This window comes from Mus caroli, unplaced genomic scaffold, assembly GCF_978045245.1.
Source record: "Mus caroli unplaced genomic scaffold, Mus_caroli_1 scaffold_4, whole genome shotgun sequence".
Classification (NCBI taxonomy): domain Eukaryota; kingdom Metazoa; phylum Chordata; class Mammalia; order Rodentia; family Muridae; genus Mus; species Mus caroli.
Genome location: NW_028227259.1, coordinates 76719529 through 76740650, shown reverse-complemented (window position 1 = coordinate 76740650; position 21122 = coordinate 76719529).

Genomic DNA, 21122 nt, shown 5'->3' with positions numbered 1-21122 from the left:
TCTCCCTCCCTCTCCCCCCTCTCTCCCATGTCTATTTCTTAAGTGAACATAAGAGGATAGGAGATTAAAAGATAGAAGGGATGTGGGGGAGTAAAGACCGAAATATTTTGCTAAGTTGCGATTTCACCTCAGCATCTGGAGTTTCTAACACTCTCTTGGATCTTTAAAGTCAATCTTTGATCTGAGAGCTTTCAGAGATAATTCGGTGTCTGGAAGTGCTTAGGATCCCAGAATGTAAGTTTAATAAATATTAGTTTAGCATCTGGGCTGTGAGTATCACAGGAACTGTGTCAGAACTGGGGCTTACTTGGGTGAGTACAGTCCCATGCAGTATGGAAAGCTGAGATGTGGCCAAGCAACTTCAATACAGTGTGAGAAAACGACATGACAAAAGAAACGCGGGTTATGTAGGAGCGCATAGTAGGACTAAAGACCTAGACTAAGAATATGACCTAGTCAAGGAATAGCAGGGCTGGAGAGCAGCTGCACAGCTCTGTGTTGGATACCAGCCCACATGCATGTGTGTACATGTATGTGTAAGCATGTGGCAGGGGAAGGGGAGGCTGGTTAGGGAACGGACATTTACCCCTAGACAGAGAAAACCAGTGAATATCTGTGGGCTGTGAACTAAAAGAACCAGGGCATAAGACAAGGGCTCGCTCCCAGTGAGGAGGACTAACCAAGGATCAGAGACTCCGCAGACGGAGGGGGATCCCCAGGACTCCAGCACGCGCTGTGCAGAGGAAGAGAGGCTGACGTGCTCCCTGCTGTGCTCCCCTTCTCCCATGGGAACATGTCCATGGCAGCCAGAAGAGTGCCGCTTTCCCCACACCACCAAGGCTTGCTCCCAAAATGATGTGTGTCAAAGTACGTGGGCCTTTGCCAAGAGCTGTGGTTTTGTTTGGTTATTTAGTTTGAGGCTTATTTTGACGCCACTACCTATGTGGATCCAGAAAATAGACACATATTTGACCGTTGTAAGTGAAACATGATGGAACAAATTTTAAGAGAGAGAGAGAGAGAGAGAGAGAGAGAGAGAGAGAGAGAGAGAGAGAGAGAGAGAGAGAGACCACATACCCAGTTTTGCAGTGTTATGGGATGGAAGGGCTGCAGTCAAGCATTCAGGGCCTGAACCTACAATATTTTCCCTCTCTTTCTCTCTCTCTCCCCCTCCTCCGGCCCTCTTTACTGTAAACCTAAAGCTACTTTTTAAAAAGGAAAATCTAGGGAAGAGATGGAGGTGAACGCAGTCAAAGTACAAGTTATATGTGAATGAAGATGCTTTTATGAGCCCCATCACTGTGTACCATGGAGAATAGCCAATGAAGTACATAAATAAAATTAAAAGTAAAGCTATCAGAGAGGACCCCAGATAGTCCATTCTTATTAGAGAATAAAAGGATATTATAGGGTGTAAGTCCCACTCCTGGCTGTGCCTTGGAATCCCTAATCCGTTGTGAAATGCCTCCTCTAAGAGATTCCAACTGAATCTTAAGTTCTAACTCCTCCCCGAATCCACAGACTTGGTGCCTTCCTGCCTGTAGCCTCCTCCTAGAAAGACAGACTTTGGCGAGCACTCACCGGCTTTCCAAATGTCTGGCCAGTCTTGCCTTTCACTTCCACGTTGTGGGCGAAGTCCTGCGACCCAGCAGTGGTGGCTCCCTGGGACATGGAATCCTGAAGGAACAGCAAATGTGGCTGGGCATGCCTCCAGCACCAGCACTGCGGCAGCATGATTCGCAATCGGAGTTTATATAGCCAAATGCTCTAAAGAAAGTGAGCCATGGCTCAGACACAGTCTCGGTCTCGGAATTAAGGAGGTCAGAGAGTTTATCCTGCCTCTTTGGAGCTTCTGAGAGATGTCTGAGTTAACAAATAGGGACGGGACAGACACAATGAAGCAGCACACGGGACTTTACCCAGAGAGTCCACCAGGTTTGTGCAGGTGCATACAGGCCTGCGCACCACACTGGAGAGCTATGCTGACACGTGGGGGAAGGTATCAATGGGGACGTCCCCCTTTAAGACCCTGGACTTCCTTTTGATTTAATTACAACTGCAAGACAGCCAGATTCCCCAGAGTGGAAGAGAAACAGTAGGGACAAAGGCAAAGGGGATCTCAATTAAAGGCAATGGGACTTGCCCTACATGTATGCACACGCACACACATGTGCATCTCGTCCCAGAAAACTGTAACTTTCTGAAAAACCAACCCACTAATGTCTTAAATTCTAAGCAGAAGGACTGGCCTTAAAGAGGCTCTTCCCTCCTCTCATACCTAAGCTGGTTTCTATGGCAGCAGAATGAGCTGCCTTATCTCTTTAAATAGTATTCTATGACTCCAGTCTCTGGATGTACTGGCAGATTTGGTCTCTCTTCTGGGAGATTTCCTCTTCTTCTTCAATATGATGCTCAGATGGAAGGTAGAAGTAGTTCTTTTCATTTAGGCATCCGAACTTTGTCTTCTACTCTACGGTCGCTTCTGCCACCATAGCCCAAGCCCTTTGCCCCACCCCCCAAGCCCCAGGAACAGAGAATATCCATTTGACAAGCGGTCTGATGATAACAGTTGAGAAGAAATTCAAGTTTTAAAGGTTACTTGGGACAGTGAGTTCCCACTGTGCTTGGGGGTGCGGGGTGGTGGCAGAGGGTGTAGGAGAAGTTCCAAGACTGTGGGAGTACTCAGTACTGGGAACTGACAGGCTACCCTATTAACATTAAAAGGGCCATTTTTGGGAGTTCCTCCAGTGAATTGAAAAGGCCCGTAACAGGGCACACAGAAAGTGACAATGTGTTTTAGACCCTTTCCGTCTCTTCTCTGGCAGGAAGGATCCTCTGAGCGCGTTGATCCACCCTTGTCTCGCTAACACTTCATTTATTTAGAAGATTACAAAACAAAAAGAAATGAGTGTCAGCTTTGGGTTCTTGGGAACAAGAGCTTCGGGACTCTTGACAGGATTTTATGATCAGAACACACTCACCCGGGCAGAAAGCTTCAGACAATTAAAGTGATTGTTTAACATACTCTGTTGGCTTCAAATTCCAAAGTAGATTGGACATTCCTACTATTCGCCCTGCTCCGGCTCCTGGGAGTATGAACCACCTAAGGACATGTTAGGCATCCTTGTTGTCTGTGCATAGAAACCAGTGACCTTTCATCAGGCCCTCAGCTCCTAAGCAAGAGGGTAACAAACTGAAAGGGCGTGGAAGCCTTTTGTCTCTGCCTGTGGACCAGGGGAACAGCAAGCATCCTGCACCCATTTCTTGTGTCCGCTGGAGAATGAACTGGTAAGCTGTATTTGATCCTGACTCTAACTGCTCCATCAAGCACTATCTAATTCCTCACTCATACAGCTACCTCAGCCTGCCCCACTGCACCTGAACTCTCCCGGGTCACAGTATAAAGTCGGTCACAGTATAAAGTCATAATACCAGCTGATAACCAAATTAACAGGAACACAGGAGTTACCTAGCTGGTGAAGATGCAAATGGAGACGTGACAAGCTTAAGATTCAGTCACTGCCAGGAAACATGATCCTCTACCTAGTCCAAGAGCATTTCAGCTTTTCACCAAGACGTCCTCATTACCGATGCACTTTTCCCCCCCTCCTGATTACAAAAGAAAATGGCTAGCAGACCAGAGGAGTGTGAAGGGGTGGGATTTTAGGAAATGTACGAATGACTCATGTACTCGATTTAACAAGGGCGCCAGCTTCTATATAAAGAAACAACTTAGCTCCACGGTAGAAGCTGTGTGCAGCAGAACGGAGCCGGGAGAAGAACTGTCCATTCCATGGAGTATGAAGGTTGGTATGCTGGCCTATCTGCCCGGAACTTTCTGCGCAGCTTCATTAACTCACCGGGAATGTAACCCTATCTACCCTAGACTTTTAAGTGTTACACAGTAGGAAAACTCCAGGATTGTTCCAGCTGATTCTTTTTTTTTTTTTTTTTTGATTGGATGTTTACATTTCAAATGTTCTCCCCCTTCCAGGTCTCGCTTTCTGAAACACACTATGACATTCCCCCTTCCCCTGCCTCTATGAGGGTGCTCTCCCACCCACCTACTCCCATCTTCCTGCCCTGCCATTCCCCTACACTGGGGCATTGAACATTCCCAGGCCCAAGGGCCTCTCCTCCCACTGATGTCCAACAAGGCACATATGTGGCCAGCGCCATGGGTACTCCATGTGTATCCCTGGTTGGTGGTCCATTCCCACCCAGGAGCTCTGGGGCGGGGGTGGTCTGGCCTGTTTACACTATTGCTCCCTCCATGGGGCTGCAAACCCCTTCAGCTCCTTCAGTCCCTTCTCCAACTCCTCCATTGGGACACCCCACTCCCACCCCCGCTCAGTCCAATGATTGACTGTGGGCCTCTGCCTCTGTATTTGTCAAGTTCTGGCAGAGCCTCTCAGGAGACAGCCATATAGGCTCCTGTCAGCAAGCATTTCCTGGGATCCACGGTAATGTCTAGGCTTGGTGGCTTTATGTATATGGGATGGATTACCCAGGTGGGGCAGTCACTGGATGGCTTTTCCTTCAGTCTCTGCTCCACACTTGGTCTCCATCTTTCCTCCTGTGAGTATTTTGTTCACCCTTTTAAAAAGCACTTAAGCACCCACATTTTGGTCTTCCTTCTTCTTAGGCTTCATATGGTCTGTGAGTTGAATCTTGGGTATTCCAAACTTTTGGGCTAATATCCACTTAAAAGTGAGGACATACCATGTGTGTTCCTTTGTGACTGTGTCACCTTACTCAGGATGATGATATTCTTGAGTTCCATTCATTTGCCTGCGAATTTCATGAAATCATTGTTTTTAATAGCTGACTAGTACTCCATTGTATAAATGAACCACATTTCCTGGATCCATTCCTCTGTTGATCAAGCTGATTCTTAACTGACCCCCAAAGCAAGCAAACTTTTATTTTTAATGAAGGTGTAAGCCCACACGCTAACTGGAGGGTGTATTTGTAGCTTGATGGTAAATAAGTTATGGTTGATTTGGGCATCAGAGCAATATGTCTAATATCTAGTGAGACCATTGTATAAAAGAGACTGACAAGATGTGTGTTTAATATTCTTGCATTCTCATGATGAGGACCAAACAGACAGCAATTCCTCAAGCCTCCATTGTCCTTTTATCGGTGGTTGAGAAGGAATTATTTATAACTTGTCAAATTATCTCCCAGATTCCTCATTACCTGGGCTCTGATAAGGAGATAGGGGGAAAGCTCGTGCTGAAGCCTTTCTTGTATTCATTGGCCAAAGAGGCAGTGCAGCCAAGAGTCAAGGCATTCCTCTGTTCTCTGCCCCCAAGCAAAAGATGGGAAGATTGCTTTTGGATAGCTATAGCACTGGACTGTCAAACAGACCTTTTGTGGGTTTAAGGCTGGCTTCTTGCAGATACAGCACATGCCAGCCAGGGAACGCTAGGGAGAACAATATCCAGATTGTTCTGCGGTTCGGCAGGGGCCCTAGAAGGTTCTCAACAGCTTATTCCAGCACGGGGACCCTCAGCAGCTTCTCTCTAACATAATGAAATAGCTTGAACCACAAGAAGCCGCTTTGCGTGGCTCGACTTACCTTTCTCCATCCTTTGTCCGCAGTTCAGTTCCATGCCTGGAGCCACTTAGATTCATGGTCCAAGCCTGTTGTCCCTTTGGCCTTCAGCATCTGCAGGTCCAGGGCACCTCATACATTCTCCAATCTCTTTGACACTGAAGTCTCTTTATATGGCCTGTCATTTGCATATAACCTACATGTACCTTCTCATAGACTTTCAGTCATCTCTAGATTACTTACAATCCCTAAAATATTAATACAGTGTAAGCAGTTGCTTAACTATATTATTATTTAGGCAATAGTGACCCAAAAAGGTCTGAATATCTTTCGATTGAGGCAGGGTTTTTTTTTTTTTTCCCGTGAGTACTTTCAATTCTTGGTTACTTGAACCCTCCACTGCAGAGGACTTCACTCAGCTGTTCACCGTGTACACGCATTCTATTTGGTTGCTTATCGTAGGCTCTCTGCTCTAGAATATAAGTTCCGTGAACTCACTGGTCTATCCCCAAAACCCAGGGACATGCTGGCCACAGAGACCATGCTACCCGGTAATGGCTATGTTCATGCGTGGGTGGGCAGATGGATCTGTACATTTTGAAATACAGAGGAAAAGAGACATCAGATAGTCTGAGGAAGTTAGACTCATAGGAATGAGTGACAGACAAGGGGGTGGCAGATGAGAGACCTGTAGAGACCTGCTCTGAGGTGAGTCGGGCCCCCATCCGCTCCAGTCACCTGCTCAGCCTTGGCTCACTCTGCCCTCCTTCCACAAGGAGGAAGAGGGTGGTTTGAAGTTTGTAGAGATTTCGGGAAGATTGGGAGAATCCTGATTGATGGTAGCCAGCTTGGGTCTCAAGGAGGGGATCAAGGTTATTGGTGCAGAATGGGAGACAAAAGAAGTGATTGGCTGAGCAATTGGAGAAACAGGCAGGTGGGCAGCACCTGCTAAAAAAGAAAAAAAAAAAAGCTACAGCAAAAAAACCAAGGTGGTGGAAAGCAGACAATGAGAGCACAGTGTGTGGTTTTTCACAGGAGAAAAAGGAAGCTCAGAACAAGGGCATTCCAGACAGCCAAGGGGTAAGTTGGCCTAGGATGTAAGCAAGTAGCTGATACAGGATTAAAATAGATAGTGAATCAAGAATGCCCATGTGGCCCATACCCAACGATTCACAGCAGTAACTAGCGCTCTTCTGCAGACCAGGCACTGCAGACCTGCAGAAGAACATCCCATGCAAAAGGAGGCTGGGAAGCTTTTCACATCTGTATTCTCCACTCTCGGTAGTTGCCGGACATACAAGAGACCCTCACTAAACAGTGGCAAAAGAAAAGTGCTGCTCTTCTGTCCTTTCTCCTGGGTTTCTTTTAAAGATTTATTGATTTATTTTATGTATATGAGTACTCTAGGGCATAGGGTCCCATTACACATGGTTGTGAGCCACCATGTCATTGCTGGGAATTGAACTCAGGACCCCTAGAAGAGCAGCCAATGCTCTTAATTTCTGAGCCGTCTCTCCAGACCTCTCCTGGGTTTCTTGTCCTGAGCCCTTACAGGGTGTGCCTGCCTCTATCTGCAGGAGTAACTCACTGGCTGACCGTGGGCCATGTGCCAGTGCTGCTCCATGGACTCCAGGCGTATTGACTCATGACACTGTCACAAAACCCACAGGACGTGGTCAATGTTGATGAGATGCTCCTCCTGTTAGCAGATCTAGGCCACAAGAGTGAGGCAGTCTACCCAAAGTGACACAGCTGCAACACAGGCAAGGCAGCAGCTTCTGAATGCAGACAGTTTGGCTCCAGAGACTCACAACTCAAACCTTGTGGCCCACCTCTCAATAGACTCCACTGTCTAGCCTCTCAGGGAAAAGTGCCCTGTGTGCTCAGCCGTTATCTTCCCTCTTTATCTCTGCTTCAGCTCAGGGGTTAGAGGAGGCATGAGGCTGGAATGTGTGAGATGCAAGAATGAAAGATAGGCTGGGGAAAGGGCAGGGGATGTGTGTGTGTGTGTGTGTGTGTGTGTGTGTGTATCTGAGTCTATGTGTCTGTGTATGTGTCTATAAGTCTGTGTGTATCTATGTGTTTCTGTGTGTGCCTATGTGCATCTGAGTGTGTCTCTGTGTGTCTGTGTTTGAGTATGTTTGTGTGTCTGAGAATGTCTGTGTGTGTCTATGTCTGTGTGTGTCTATGTGTGTGTGTCTGTGAGTGTCTATGTGTGTGGATGTCAGTGTGTGTGTCTGAGTATGTCTGTGTGTGTCTGCTTCTGTGTGTCTAAGTTTGTCTATGTGTCTATGTCTGTGTATGTGTCTGTGTGTGTGTCTATGTGTATCTGTGTGTGTGTATGTGTGTGTGTGTAGCACAGGCTGCAGCTAATTTTTAAGAAAAGGCTTCTCATATATTTCCTCCTTGAGCCATGTGGACCCAAAACAAGTGTGTTGAGCCATCTTGTTATTTCTGCTTGTCAAGGTTCAGGGTGTACACACTTTAGCACAGGCTAGGGCTGGGGAGATGGAGCCATCAATAGAGAATTTGCCTGCAAACAGGAAGGTCTATCTAGGAAACGTGCAAGCTCCAAGCCAGTGGAGGACCCTGCCTCAAACAAGAAGGACAGTGGGCCTGAGAACCAGCATCAACGTTGCCCTTTCACCTCCACACACATATGTAAACATACATCCAGCCACACACATACGTCATTTAAGACAGGCTTCAGAATGAATATAAGCTCTTGTATGTAACTTAAACATTCATTTGGTTCCTCCTTTTGCACTAAAATCCCAAGGTCTTTGAAGGCATCCAGTCAGGGCTGAGTCTGAGGAGTGGAATTCAATTTAATCCAACTCCCAGCAAGGCTCTCAACAAGGTCCTTAAAAAGGGAAAGGTGGCATTAATCTATTTCTTGTTTTGCTTTTTTGTGCCTTCTGTCCTCCTGTTACATAATGCCAGCCCCATTCAGAACGGCAATAATGCTCCACAATGGGGCCGGCGCCCAGTGACGTGACGCACAGTTGCTGAACACCGGCGGCTACTGACAAACGCCACAGCTGCGCTTGAGTTTTTAATCATCAACAGAACCTTTGATTGCTTCATATGTCCTGCCCATGTGATAAGTATGTGCAGACAGCAGGCTGCATCAGCAACAGAGAGGACAGAAACCTGTCTCTGTTCCTATTCCTACCTCTTGGGAAGCGCGTTATTCCACTGCTTGGGGCAGAACGTTCATCTCCTGGCAAACATGTTTTTCTGCAAGTGTACTTGTCAGTATGACCCTCCAGAGCTGAAAGGTGGCTGACTCTTTTCAACTACTAAAAAAAAAAAATTAATTCCCCCCAAAATACTATGTATTTAACTATGATGTTGAGCAAAACACACAAAAGTGTTTAAATTGTCCTGTACCCGGCATGCCAAATATGCAGGTCACTGAAAAACAAACAAACAGAAACTTGACAGGCCGCCTGTCCCTAGGGGATTTACAGTTGGAGGCAGGCAGGAATTACAGAAGGAAGAATCAGTGATACACCCTATGATTCATAAAACGACAGACTTCAGGAGAGCTGAAGGTCAGGAGTGCTGCGGTGGCCACGGGATGCTTCTTCGAGGATCCGGAAAGTGAATGGAGGCTGGAAAGACAGACGGCTCAGTTGCCAAGAGCATGTGCTACTTTCTCAGGGATCTGAGTTGGGTTCCCAGTGTCCATGCTAGACAGCTCACAGCCACCTGTGACTCCAGCTCCAGGAGCCTGGCGCTCTCCACAGGCACCTGAGCATGGGTGGCAAACATTCATACAGACCACATAAGCATAGGCATACAGAAAAATAAATCAAACTGGCCCCTGAAGGCTTGCTAAGGCTTGGGTAGAAGGAAGTATTTGAGGGATGTATGGGTAGGTGAGGCATTTTGGAAATGGGTGGCAGTGGGACCTTTGGACCCAATACCTATAATATTACTATGTTATGGAAGGGCCTGGAGGAAATTGGTCACACTTGAGCCTTGGTGCTTCCTGTTACTAAAACACAGTTGGAAAACCCAAGATTCCAACCCATGGGAAAGCCCTCACTCTTTTGGAGTCAGTTGGCAAGACAGATCCACTTCAGAATGTACTAGAAGGGTCGAGTATTACAAAGCACACCTTTAAGCCCATCGCTCAGGAGACAGAGGTAGGCTCATCTCTATGGGTTCAAAGCCAGCCTGGTCTATGTAGTCAGCGCCTGTCTTAAAACCAAAAACAAAGTCTGCTTGAAGTAGAAAGTGAGAGGGGCCAAACAGAGTCAGAAAAGAAACACTGTGGTCCATCCATGGATCACAGGGCCCCCAATGGAGGAGCTAGAGAAAGTATCCAAGGAGCTAAAGAGACCTGCAACCCTGTAGGTGCAACAACATTATGAACTAACCAGTACCCTGGAGCTCTTCACTCTAGCTGCATATGTATCAAAAGATGGCCTAGTCGGCCATCACTGGAAAGAGAGGCCCATTGGTCATGCAAACTTTATATGCCCCAGTACAGGGGAACACCAGGGCCAAAAAGTGGGAATGGGTGGGTAGGGGAGTGGGGGGGAGGGTATGGGGGACTTTGGGGATAGCATTGGAAATGTAATTGAGGAAAATACGTAATAAAAAATATTTAAAATAAATAAATAAATATTAGATTGCTTCTCCAGGAAAAAAAAAAAGAAAGAAAGAAAGAAAGAAAGAAAGAAAGAAAGAAAGAAAGAAAGAAAGAAAGAAAGAAAGAAAGAAACACTGTGGTCTCGACTAGCAGCATGACCCTGGAGAGACATAAAATAACGTTCATTCATCACAAATAGGGCATCAACGAGAGGCCAAAGAAACGATGCCACCCAAGTCTACTGAGATGTTGAAGGGTGTGGTGTAGCAGTTCTCAAGGGCCTCAGGATGCGTTATAACATGATGGAGAAACAGACAGTCAGGCTGATGTGTGCCAGGGAGCCTGAAGAAGAACGCAGGCTCACTGTGGGGCACCCTGCTGTCGCTGATGTTAATGGATCCAGAGAATTCGAAGTCCAGTGAGACAGATACCCATCCTTCATGACCACCCAAGTCTTCCTTCAATCAGCCACCTCTACCAAGCTCTCAATCCACTTGGAACACAATCAGCAGGAACTTCAAAAGGCATAAGGCACCAGATTATTCCAGAAACAGAAGTCCCATGTGGGGTCCAGCAGGAGCAAGGAGAGAGACAGGATGAGAAGGTGAAGGACCAAATGTAGGTGACCACAGATCTGAAGAAAGAAGGAAGGGAAGGAACGCTAAAGAATTGTCTCCTTGAACATATTGTATCTACAAGCCAAAGGAAGTGTAAAACTTGCCCAGATAGGAAGTAGATAGTCATGGGAATAGACTCAGAGGCCAGTACAAGTCCAGGCAATATCTGAGAACTGCCAGCCATGTGCTACATCTATGTTACAAAAAGATAGGTCACAGAAAGCAAGAAATCTGAATTACATGGAGAGAAAGCACATTCATGCAGGATTGCTTAGATTGACTCATTCATTCATTCATTCATTCATTCATTCTTTTATGTGCTCACTTATTTACAAAATCACCAAAGTGTCCAATCCCAGGTACCCTCAGTTACACTGTTTTCTCAATAAAGAATCATTCTGGAATCATGTAGAATAGACATGAGCAGAGCTTGGGCAGCTGTATTTCAAAATGGCCCAGAGTAGTCACTATATAAAGCAGGTACTGGTATGATACAGTGAGTATAGGATCAGCTGAGTTTAGGGCTAAGGACAGCTAATGGGCAAGGCTGGGAGGTAGAAGAGTGTAGAAAAACCAAAGAATGAGATGTGCATGTACAAGGTTCTCAAAGTTGGCAGACATCGGGGACCTGGCTGGTACTCGTGTGAGGGCTTTTATATTGGCAGGGAGCTAGAAACCGAAGTGCAGGTGGGGGCTGGGAGTTTGCAGAGGATCCTCTGTACACTCCTGGGTGGGTGATATGCCATCCACGAGAAAAGATTATCTCATTTGAAGACAAGCTGGACATCTGAAGTGGCTAAGATTCAGAACCTCGTGTGAGGGAATATGTAAATACATTGCTATATTCTCGCTGGAAGTTGGCAGCGGAGGATAATTTCAAAACTGTGCCAACACCTTCCGCGGGACCACACTCAACACTTACCTGGGTGAGAAAGGTGAAATCAGGAAGAATTTTTAGACTGCCTTGCCCCAAATTCTGCACTAGTTTGTCTTTCTTGTGTGCATGACATATGGCACATGATCGAACAGTTTGCAACCATGAAGCCCAGTGAGCACAGGGTGCTTTGGGGAAGTCAATATTGATGTTACGACAGTGGTTTTATGGGCGTTAAGCTGTCCATGATGTCACAGCAAATATCTAGTTGCTTAAGAAGATGAATAGCCGTTTCCACGGAAAGGCTGAATCAGACAGCAGCTCTGCTCACCGCCGTCTCTCACTCAAACTTAAATCCCTAAATCCTAGGTCATTATTGGAAACAGAGCAGATTCGTCACAGTGTCAGCCTTTGATGCTCAACACTAATGCACAGTTCCATTAGCTAGGAGAGAAGGACGACTGGAGCAATTTCCATTTTACCAAGTAGGCAAATGGTTTCCTGGGCAAGATCGGAACAGAGTCTCTTTTCAAATGAAACAAGATACTTCTGGGGGCGGGGCGGGGGAGTGACAGCCTCCTAACTAGACGTGACTTGAGGATCAAGAGGATGATCTCTTGAGGATCAAGAGGATGAATTCTTTAATGGGAAAAGCAGGGTTGTTGGCTTCAGACATGGCTGGGTCTACAAACCACAGTGACATCTGCAGGTCTACAGACCTTCAGCCTGGTCACTTTTTATCTGTCTTCTCCTCTAGTCAAGTTATTTCTCCAGAAGCTTCAGGATTGTATCAGCCTCAGAGGCAACAATCCCCTTTCCCCATCGCTCCACCAAAAGTTTCAGAATCAATCTGGTTAGCCCTGCTTGGGTGGTACGTACATTCCCAAGTAAAGACAACTGTTTTGGCCAAAAGGATAGAAAAAGTCAGTTGGCTAGGCCTACATCACATGTCCAGTCTTGGAGCAGAGCAGGTGAGGGATCCCTTACTGACACACTTCAACCATGAATGAGAACAAGGTACTTATAAATAAGAAATGGAAGGCAGGCTGGAAGAAGAAGAGATCTCCAACCTAAATCCCCTCCACATGTAAATGAATGCTATGGTTCAAAATGAAATGTCCTCTGTAGGCTCCTGTATTTTAACACGTGGTTCCCAAAGGGTGGAGCGTTGCTAGAAGTAGTAGGCCATTGGGGGATGGACTTGAGCTTTATAGCCCAGACCGATATCCTTCTGGTCTTTGTTTCTTGTTCCCAGAGATGTGAGAAGACGTTAAATGCAAAGTTCAACGTGCTTTCTCCACCATGATAGACCCTGTCCCCTCAAAATGTGAGCACAGATCAATCCCTTCTCAATTTACTTTTGTCTCAGAAACTAGAAAAGAAATCAAAACAATAAACAGTCTCCTTGAGGGGCTGGGCCCAGGCTGCTGAAATGCAGCGGGGTACCTAGTCGGGGGGATTTAGGAGAGCTCCTTGATTCTCGTTGCATTTCTTGTGTTTTGCTGGAAGACAGAGGAAAAATAGCATTTGCATTTGCAATGGCTGCACACCACACTTTCTGGAGAGGTGGAGGGGAGCGGAGATGATTGTGCCTTTAGCTCTGAGTTCCACCCTCTACCACTTGCTTCTCCTATGATCTTTGCATCAGCTGGTTTTCCTGAAATGCAGTGCCCCTCCCAACTCTAAGACTCCTAACTCTAACTCTGACTACTTGGAATGGAAGGGCTTGATGGTTCGTATGTGGGAATAATTATAACTATAATTTACTAGGCCCCTCCTGTGGGTTGGGTAACGCAAACACGGTTCATAGAATTCCTATTTGAGGAAAGCAAGTCCAGGAGAAGCCAAGGAAACCAGCTTCAGTCATCTTGCTCGCAAGAAACAGAGCTAGGATTTGAACTCAGATCTTTTCGGGAGTGGCTGCAGTCGCCCTGTCACAACTCTACTCATCTTGTCCAATGTTGGTTAAAGCTGTCGCAGCTGCCACTGCTTCCTAGAGCCACCAGCACCACGTTGGGTTGTGCTTTGCCCAAAGAGTGGCCTCTGCCTCCACAAAATCCAAATCTCCTGATTCTGACACTTTGGTCCTTTTTTTTCTATAAAAAAAATTATTTATTTTTATTTACATGTTTGTCTACATGAATATATATGCACTACATGTATGGCTGGTGCCCAAAAAAAGACAGAGAGAGAGAGAATCAGATCCCCTGGAACTGGAGTTAAAGACTGTTGTGGGTCCTGTGTGCTGGGAACTGAACCTTGGGTTCTATGCAAGAACATCAAGTACTTTTAACCTCTGATTCATCTTTCCAGCCCCTCATCAAACAAACTTTAAGATCAATTTTTTCTAATTGTTACCTCCATTATTCTCATGTCCAGTCACCCCCTCTACCACCCTGTCTTATCTTTGTCATTGGTGCCACCAAGACCACCATAACAGCTAAAACATTTGCCAACCAGCAAGGTGAATACCATTGACCAAATATCCACCACCAAAGAGCCCACCTTGGGCTGCCTGAGAAGTTACACAATGCTTCTGTCACTCAGAGGCTGTGGTCACCTTCATGAGTAGCAGTTATATCCACGGAGGCTTTATCACTGAAGGTTACCAAACTATGTCACTCTCAGGACCTTCATCTCTTTGAGCCTTTCCTGATGCTCAACATAACCTCTTGAAAGATATTCTTTGATGTGCTTCTTAGCCAAGCCCTTTACCCAGGTGTGTGCCTTTGATACTGCTGTCTTGAGACGGCCTTCATTATTCCACTCTAAGGCAGTGGTTCTCAACCCATACTAGGTCATGACCCTTTTGGGGGTTGCATATCAGATATCCTGCATATCATATATTTATATTACAATTCATCCCAGTACCAAAATTACAGTTATGAAGAGGCAATGAAATAATTTTACAGTTGGGCTTCACAACAGCATGAGGAACTGTGTATTAAAGGATCATGGCATTAGGAAAGTTGAGCACCACTATGGTTTTCTGTTCATCTACCTTGTGTGGCTTGGCATCTGTGACGACTTCTGTTTTGTCCTCAGTGACACAGAGCAACCACTTCCATCATTACAATCTCCACTGACTTTCTCAGCCACCATGGCGTGCATCAGTGATAAGTGCAGCGTCTCTGGAGCGCTTGGCATTGGTCACTTCCCATGCTTGATGCTGCTATGCATTCCTAGTTGTTCACAATGGCGCCACAGCCTACAGCTGGTCACTTTCAAGCTCAAGGATCCATCCAGTGAGCAACCTTCCCAGTGAGCAAAAATCATTTGATTTCCACATCCAGAACAGACGTGGTAAGGCGAAGCAAGGTAGAAGAGTCACTGTGAAGTGGTGACTTAAAGTCACAGAAGAGATAGGGCCTTGATTATGAGACCAGTGGCTCTCTGGCTCTGGGGGACTGAGATCTGAGATCAAGATCCGGAGACCTGAAGATCCCTTCCCTTTGCTTGGCCTGGGGGAAGCATCAGTGGAGGGAAAACTGTGAACACAAAAGACCACAGTTTGAGAGTCTGGCAAGGTGCTCCGTTCATAGCCAGGATTGCCCAGCCAGCCAGAGTTGGACAAACCATTCATTAATGTTAGACACAGCTTTGCACAACAAAAGTCTTGCGGTGGAAGACTCAGGCTGCGGTTAGGGTGTACACAATGTTGTCCCGACTCTGGCTCCATTTACATACAGCAGCTCCAAGTGTGGCTCCTCGTCTGGTAATGTTATCTAGAGCAAGTGGAACGCTAGCTGGATTGGCTCACACCTGTAATCACAGTGCTCAGAGAGCTACGGCAGGAGGATGGCGGGTCTAGATCAGACTAAGCTGAATAGCAAGATCCTATCTCAAAACAAAATGCAATTAAAAGTGTGCTTAACCTCTCTGGGGTTCAGCTTCTTGGTTTGAAGAATAGGGGTGGGGGTGGGGTGATTACAACATTTCCTTCATGGGGCAAACGAGCAAACGGATGAAGATAAACACCGTGTATACTATACTGATGTGATCATCGGCAGCTGCTCCTGTTGGTTTTGCTCAGGAATAGTACAGTGCTAGGTATATGGTTGGCTCCCAAGAATAGTTGTCAAATGAGATTATCATCAGGCAGGTAGGTATTACACACACACACACACACACACACACACAGAGAGAGAGAGAGAGAGAGAGAGAGAGAGAGAGAGAGAGAGAGAGAGAGACCATGGAGTTGAAAGGGAAAAGTATGGGAGAGAGGTGAGGAATCGGAGGACAGTGAATTGGATCTGAATATGTTATCCATGTATAGATATTTTTAAAATACCTTTAAAGGTGGCAAAGTAAATAGCATCCTGAGGTTGTTTTCTGACATGTATGCTGTGCATATATGTACCCCCCCACACACACACACACATGCACATGCACACAGATGAGTACAATTCCATACATTATCATTACTGTTCTAGCTACCTTGTGCACCCACACTCCATTGGAAGTCCACTCTGTGCAACACCTGGAAAGAACCGGTTTGTTCAACTCACCTTCGTTTCCCACCAGCTAAGCTAGAGTGTATCTACTGAAGGGCAGCTAACAGAAGGACCAGTCCACACTGGCTCCTCAGAGCCTGTGGACTCCAAGTGCTGCCACCTACATCAGACCAGACGCTGCTAATGGCTTTTGTTCATCTGCCAAATTCTTCTGCCTCCCTGACCTCCTCTGGGAAGAAAGCTCAGACATGACTGAGTCTTCAGGAAGCCAGACGGTACCAGATGCTGGACGCCTTGGAAGGCAAGCAAGGAGGTAGCAACCCAAGGGGACAGATCTCGGGGATCGTTCATAGCCCCAGAGGTATTTTATTTGCTTTGTACCTCAGTTGCCTCTGCGATTGCAGCCCTGGCCTTCAGACTGCCTGCACTTCCTTTCCACCAGAGAAGTTGTTGCAGAGAGCTCACAGGAGTCAAAACAACAAGCCCGGTGATATGAAAACCATATGTAAACTTGGCAGAGCTGCCTTGTAGCCTAATGGGCCTCCCAGACATCGCAGGCCCACAGACACTGGCCTTTTGTGAGGCAGGAGACCTGCCTCCCCCTCCCTCGCTCCCATTCTGTGGAGACAAAATGAAAAAGGAAAGAGAGACAAGGAAGGCAGCCAGCTCTTTTCCCAACAGCCATGTGTTTCCACAGTTCGGGGCTGAGTGGCACTGGGCTCAGTGAGGAATAAGCATGCATCGGGCATTGGGTGTCTGTGGACAGCCTTGTTCCCAGGACTTTCATTTCTGTCGCTTGGTCCTCATGGCATGCCCATTTCAGAGACAAGGTCACTGAGGCTGATGGAGGTCTCGAGATGCTACTGATAACTGGTTTCTCCACCAGTGATGATACAAATACAAGAGAATATAAATGAGCCATTTGATCTTTGTCATTGCAAAGCTGCCTCCCAGGTAACCTTTGGATCATTTCAAACAAATTTAGTAACATTCAAAACTTTGCCTGCAGCTTGCTTCTTCCCATTATGTAGAGAGAAACTGAGATATAACTCTCTCCCTTTGTGACGTTGCTGCAATGATGGATAATATTCTAGGGTGCCATTGTTGTTCCTACCTGAAATTACTAGATAGCTCAAGGCCCGCTGGGTGTGGAGGATGACTGTGTTCCAGAATGGTCATCACTAGGGGTGCTAAAAGTTAACATTTTTTAGAATAGCTTAAAAGAGAAAGAGAAACCAGATAAATGGTAGACAGGGCTTTGTAGTTATGGCGGCTTATCCTGTGTTTCCAAAGACTGGAATAAGCATGTTCGATAGGCAAATGCTCCTGCAAGCTGGCCTGTGTCTGTAACCCATGAATCACGACTCATCTTGGAATGGCTTCTAAAAAGCCCCAAGGATACTTGAACGGCATATGCAAACTCAATAACCGTTGGTGCGGTCAGCCCCCATGGGCTCAAGTGTGCTGACATGAGCTCTTCTATGGACTACAGGGCTCCCATCTGGGCTCAGTCTGCTATGAGACGCTTCCTGAGCTGCGCCAGAGCTCTAAAGGCGCTGTCTGGTGATGATGTGGAGAGGGTGTGCGCTCTCACTTGCAGGGGGCTAGATGAAACCTTAGCATCCCTTAGATGAGAGAAAAGCAGCAGCAAATGGTAGGAGGGCAACCCAGGGGCAGGGAGCAAAGTTCCCCCATAGACGGTGGCAATAGTCAATGAGTCACTTGGTACCCACACCTAATGGCACTAGGAAAAAGCTGTGTCCCCAGGCATTGGTGAAGCATGACATTTTTATTATGTTTTGATTTATAATATATCTTGTCAGTGTGGAGTAGGGTGTGACAGCCCCTTCCCCGTGTGGGAAATACATTTCCAGACCCTCAGTGCTGCACTATGGGGTAGTACTATAATATATAGTATAGAATATATATACTATAATGATATAGTAATATAGATCCTATATTTACTATGTTTTCCTATCTACATTTGTGTCCAGATAAAGTCTAGTTTATAAATTATGTACAGTAAGAGATTAATGAAAACAGCTAACAATAAAATAGAAACTGTTATAACATGTTATGATAAGTGTGGTAAAATGTATGAATTATTTATTTGGGGAGTCTATTTTTCCATTTAACATTTCCAGACAAAAGTTGAAACGGAAACCGTGGAAATGAAAACCCCAGCTGGGGGGAAGCAACGGTATCTCACACATGCTCTACTTTTTCAGAATAGGTTGTCTTTCAAATAAGCTGGCCAGATTCCGAACGATGAGCCGAAGGGGTGGGCTGCAGAGCACTTCGGGGAAGAGAGGTGGGAACAGAAAGATCTCTGTAACCAGTGTCCGCGCTCCCTAGCTCCTCCCACAGCCTTTGATTCCCATGATTTTGGTGCTCATTTTAAAATATGCAAATTAACCTTTACTTTAAGCCTCTTTGGTATGGTTTTGCCACCCTTGCTAGATATAGCCAGGCACAGGGAGAAACCAAGTAGTAACCAGTCCCATCTCCAAGAGACGGGTGAAACAGAAACATCTCCACCCAGCTTTCCACGCCAGACTAAGGCGGCGCATTGTGTTGTCTGAATAGGCCCATGCTAAATAGTGTTCTCTCCAAAGTCAGCAGACCCGTGCATGAAGGATGTCTCTGACCAAGCACCCACAAACCCCAGAGCACTCTCCTTCGTTCAACGCAGTGCTAGCGGCCCTGTGAACAGAGAGCTCCTCTCCAGAGAATGCAGTTTAAGAGGAGGAATATCCAAACGTGATTTTTTAGAGAATGGAGCTGATCCAGGAACTGATAGCATTTCCAGAGCCAAGTCTCAGAAGGCCCGCAGAACAAATGGAGAGCATTTCAATGGCATCGGTGGAGGATGTGACTTGTCAGGGCAGATTTGCTAACAGGAAAGGGAACAGAGACCGTTCTTGTCTAGACGTCTGATTAGCGGGGAACTGTAGGATTAGGAGAGTGTGGAGTTTTCTGGCTGCCATTCTAAGAAGGCTGGGCTTTCTGTGAAGAGGGCTAGATGAGAGTAACATTTGTTTCCATTGAAAATGCAGACTGGTCCTAATCCTGATGGGACCGCACACACCACGCCAGACCAAGGGACTAAAACCCACTGAGCTGCCGTTTCTTTGGATAATGAATGATGGGTAAACTTTGACTCAGGCTCATTTTGAGTGTGATGTTTTTACTCATTTGCAAGATTTTTAATAATAAAGTTTGTTTTAAAAAATTAGAATTTTTAAGCAACATTCCTTCATGGTCTCTGGATCAATTCCTACTTCCAGGTTCCTGGCCTGATTTCCTGCCCTGACTCTCTTGTATAATGGACTGTATACAAGAAGTTCAAATAAACCCTTTCCTCCATAAAAAAAAAAAAATTAGAATTTTTGTTTGCTTTTTGTTTTTCCAGATAGGGTTTCTCTGTGTGTAGATAGCCCAGCCTGTCTTGAAACTCACTCTATAGACCAGGCTGGCCTTGAACTCCTAGAGATCCACCTTCCTCAGCCTCCCAAATGCTAGAATTAAAGGTGTTCACTGTTTAACTAGAGGTGAACCATCAGGGTCTTAGCCTCAGAGATGGAAGAGTCTCTGGGGATAGGGTAGCTTTGGGACCATTTTCTCTTCCTCTGGTCCTCCCATTTCAGCCTCGGATTGCCACGTGAGCACTCTGATGCCCATTCCCCAGGTTGGTAAAATCTGTTTTAGTGTTAGAACAGTTCATCTGTGTCTCCTCAGACCACGTAGGGCTCTCTGGAAACCACAGCACTTCAGGGATGGAAACTATGGCAGGGGTCGGAGCAAGAGTAGACCTTCTTCCTAGGGTGGCCCTGAATCGAGGTGACCACGGAGTAGGGGATTCCAAGGGCTCCGGTAATAGGTGGGACTCCAGAGATGACAGGCCAGCACTGAAAGGAAATGAGCTCAGAAACATGAGATTCTTAGAGAAAGTCGACTTTCTAAAGCTCTCCGTTTCGTCATCCTTCCCGAGTCCCCGGCGTTTCATGCTGTCAGTCACCGCTGCCTGCAGCCTAGGGCTGCATATTTTTGCCATGACCTAAGACAGGGAACAGTTAGACCCTGTCTGTTAGGAAGTCACAGCCCAGCTCAGTCACAAGAACAAGCCACTGGCAAAGGCAGTGGTCTGGACTTGAAAATGCAAAGGGTGATTAGAGCCATCCCAGACCAACTAGGGAAACTGAGTCAGCTGAATTTAAAACAGGGACTCTGATCCGGGCACTGTGACCAGGTGATAGAAGAGCTGGGACGAGAACAAGATGGTGGGACAACCCGAACAAGACTGGACAGATAGAAAAAAAAAAAAAAAAAGACGGATCTGGTCCAAGCAGGCCTCAGGCCATCCAGCACTGGGAGGGCAGGAAACAGAATCAATCGACCTTTGCTTTTCTCTCTTCCCCCCACCCCCACTGGCCAGTCAGTGACTCCCATTGGCTGAGCCCCATAGGCTGAATCACGTGGCTGCTGCAAGAACCTGGGAAACTGGCTGGTCTGTCCACCTGTCTGGACAAGCTGGGGCAAGCGATTCAGAGAGATTGGTCCGCTTATTCTATAAAACACTCTTCTGACACTCTTCAACAGCAACAGGAGTCACAGCGCAGGATGAAATGTTCTTAGAGTGACTATTGGTTTAACGTCATTTCTTTTACGGTCCCAACTATCCCCACAGCCCTGAAAACTCTAGGTTCCACTAGGGCAGGGATGGCGTCTGCTTATTGACGATTCTTTAGAAATATTTGTTTAAAGGGCTGGGGATGAAACTCAGTGGTAAGGGGCCTGCCTAGCATGTGCAGAGTTCTGGGTTCCATCCCCGGCACGATGCAAAATGAAGTAAAGAGTGTGTACATAGATAGAAATATTCGTTGAAAATAATTGAATGGGGCCGGTGGGGGGGGGGCGGCGGGCAAGAATGGCTTGTTAGGCAATGCCCGTGCTGTGCAAACATGAAGGCCTAAGTTTGAATTCCCAGTACCTAAATAAAAAGCCAAGAGTGGCC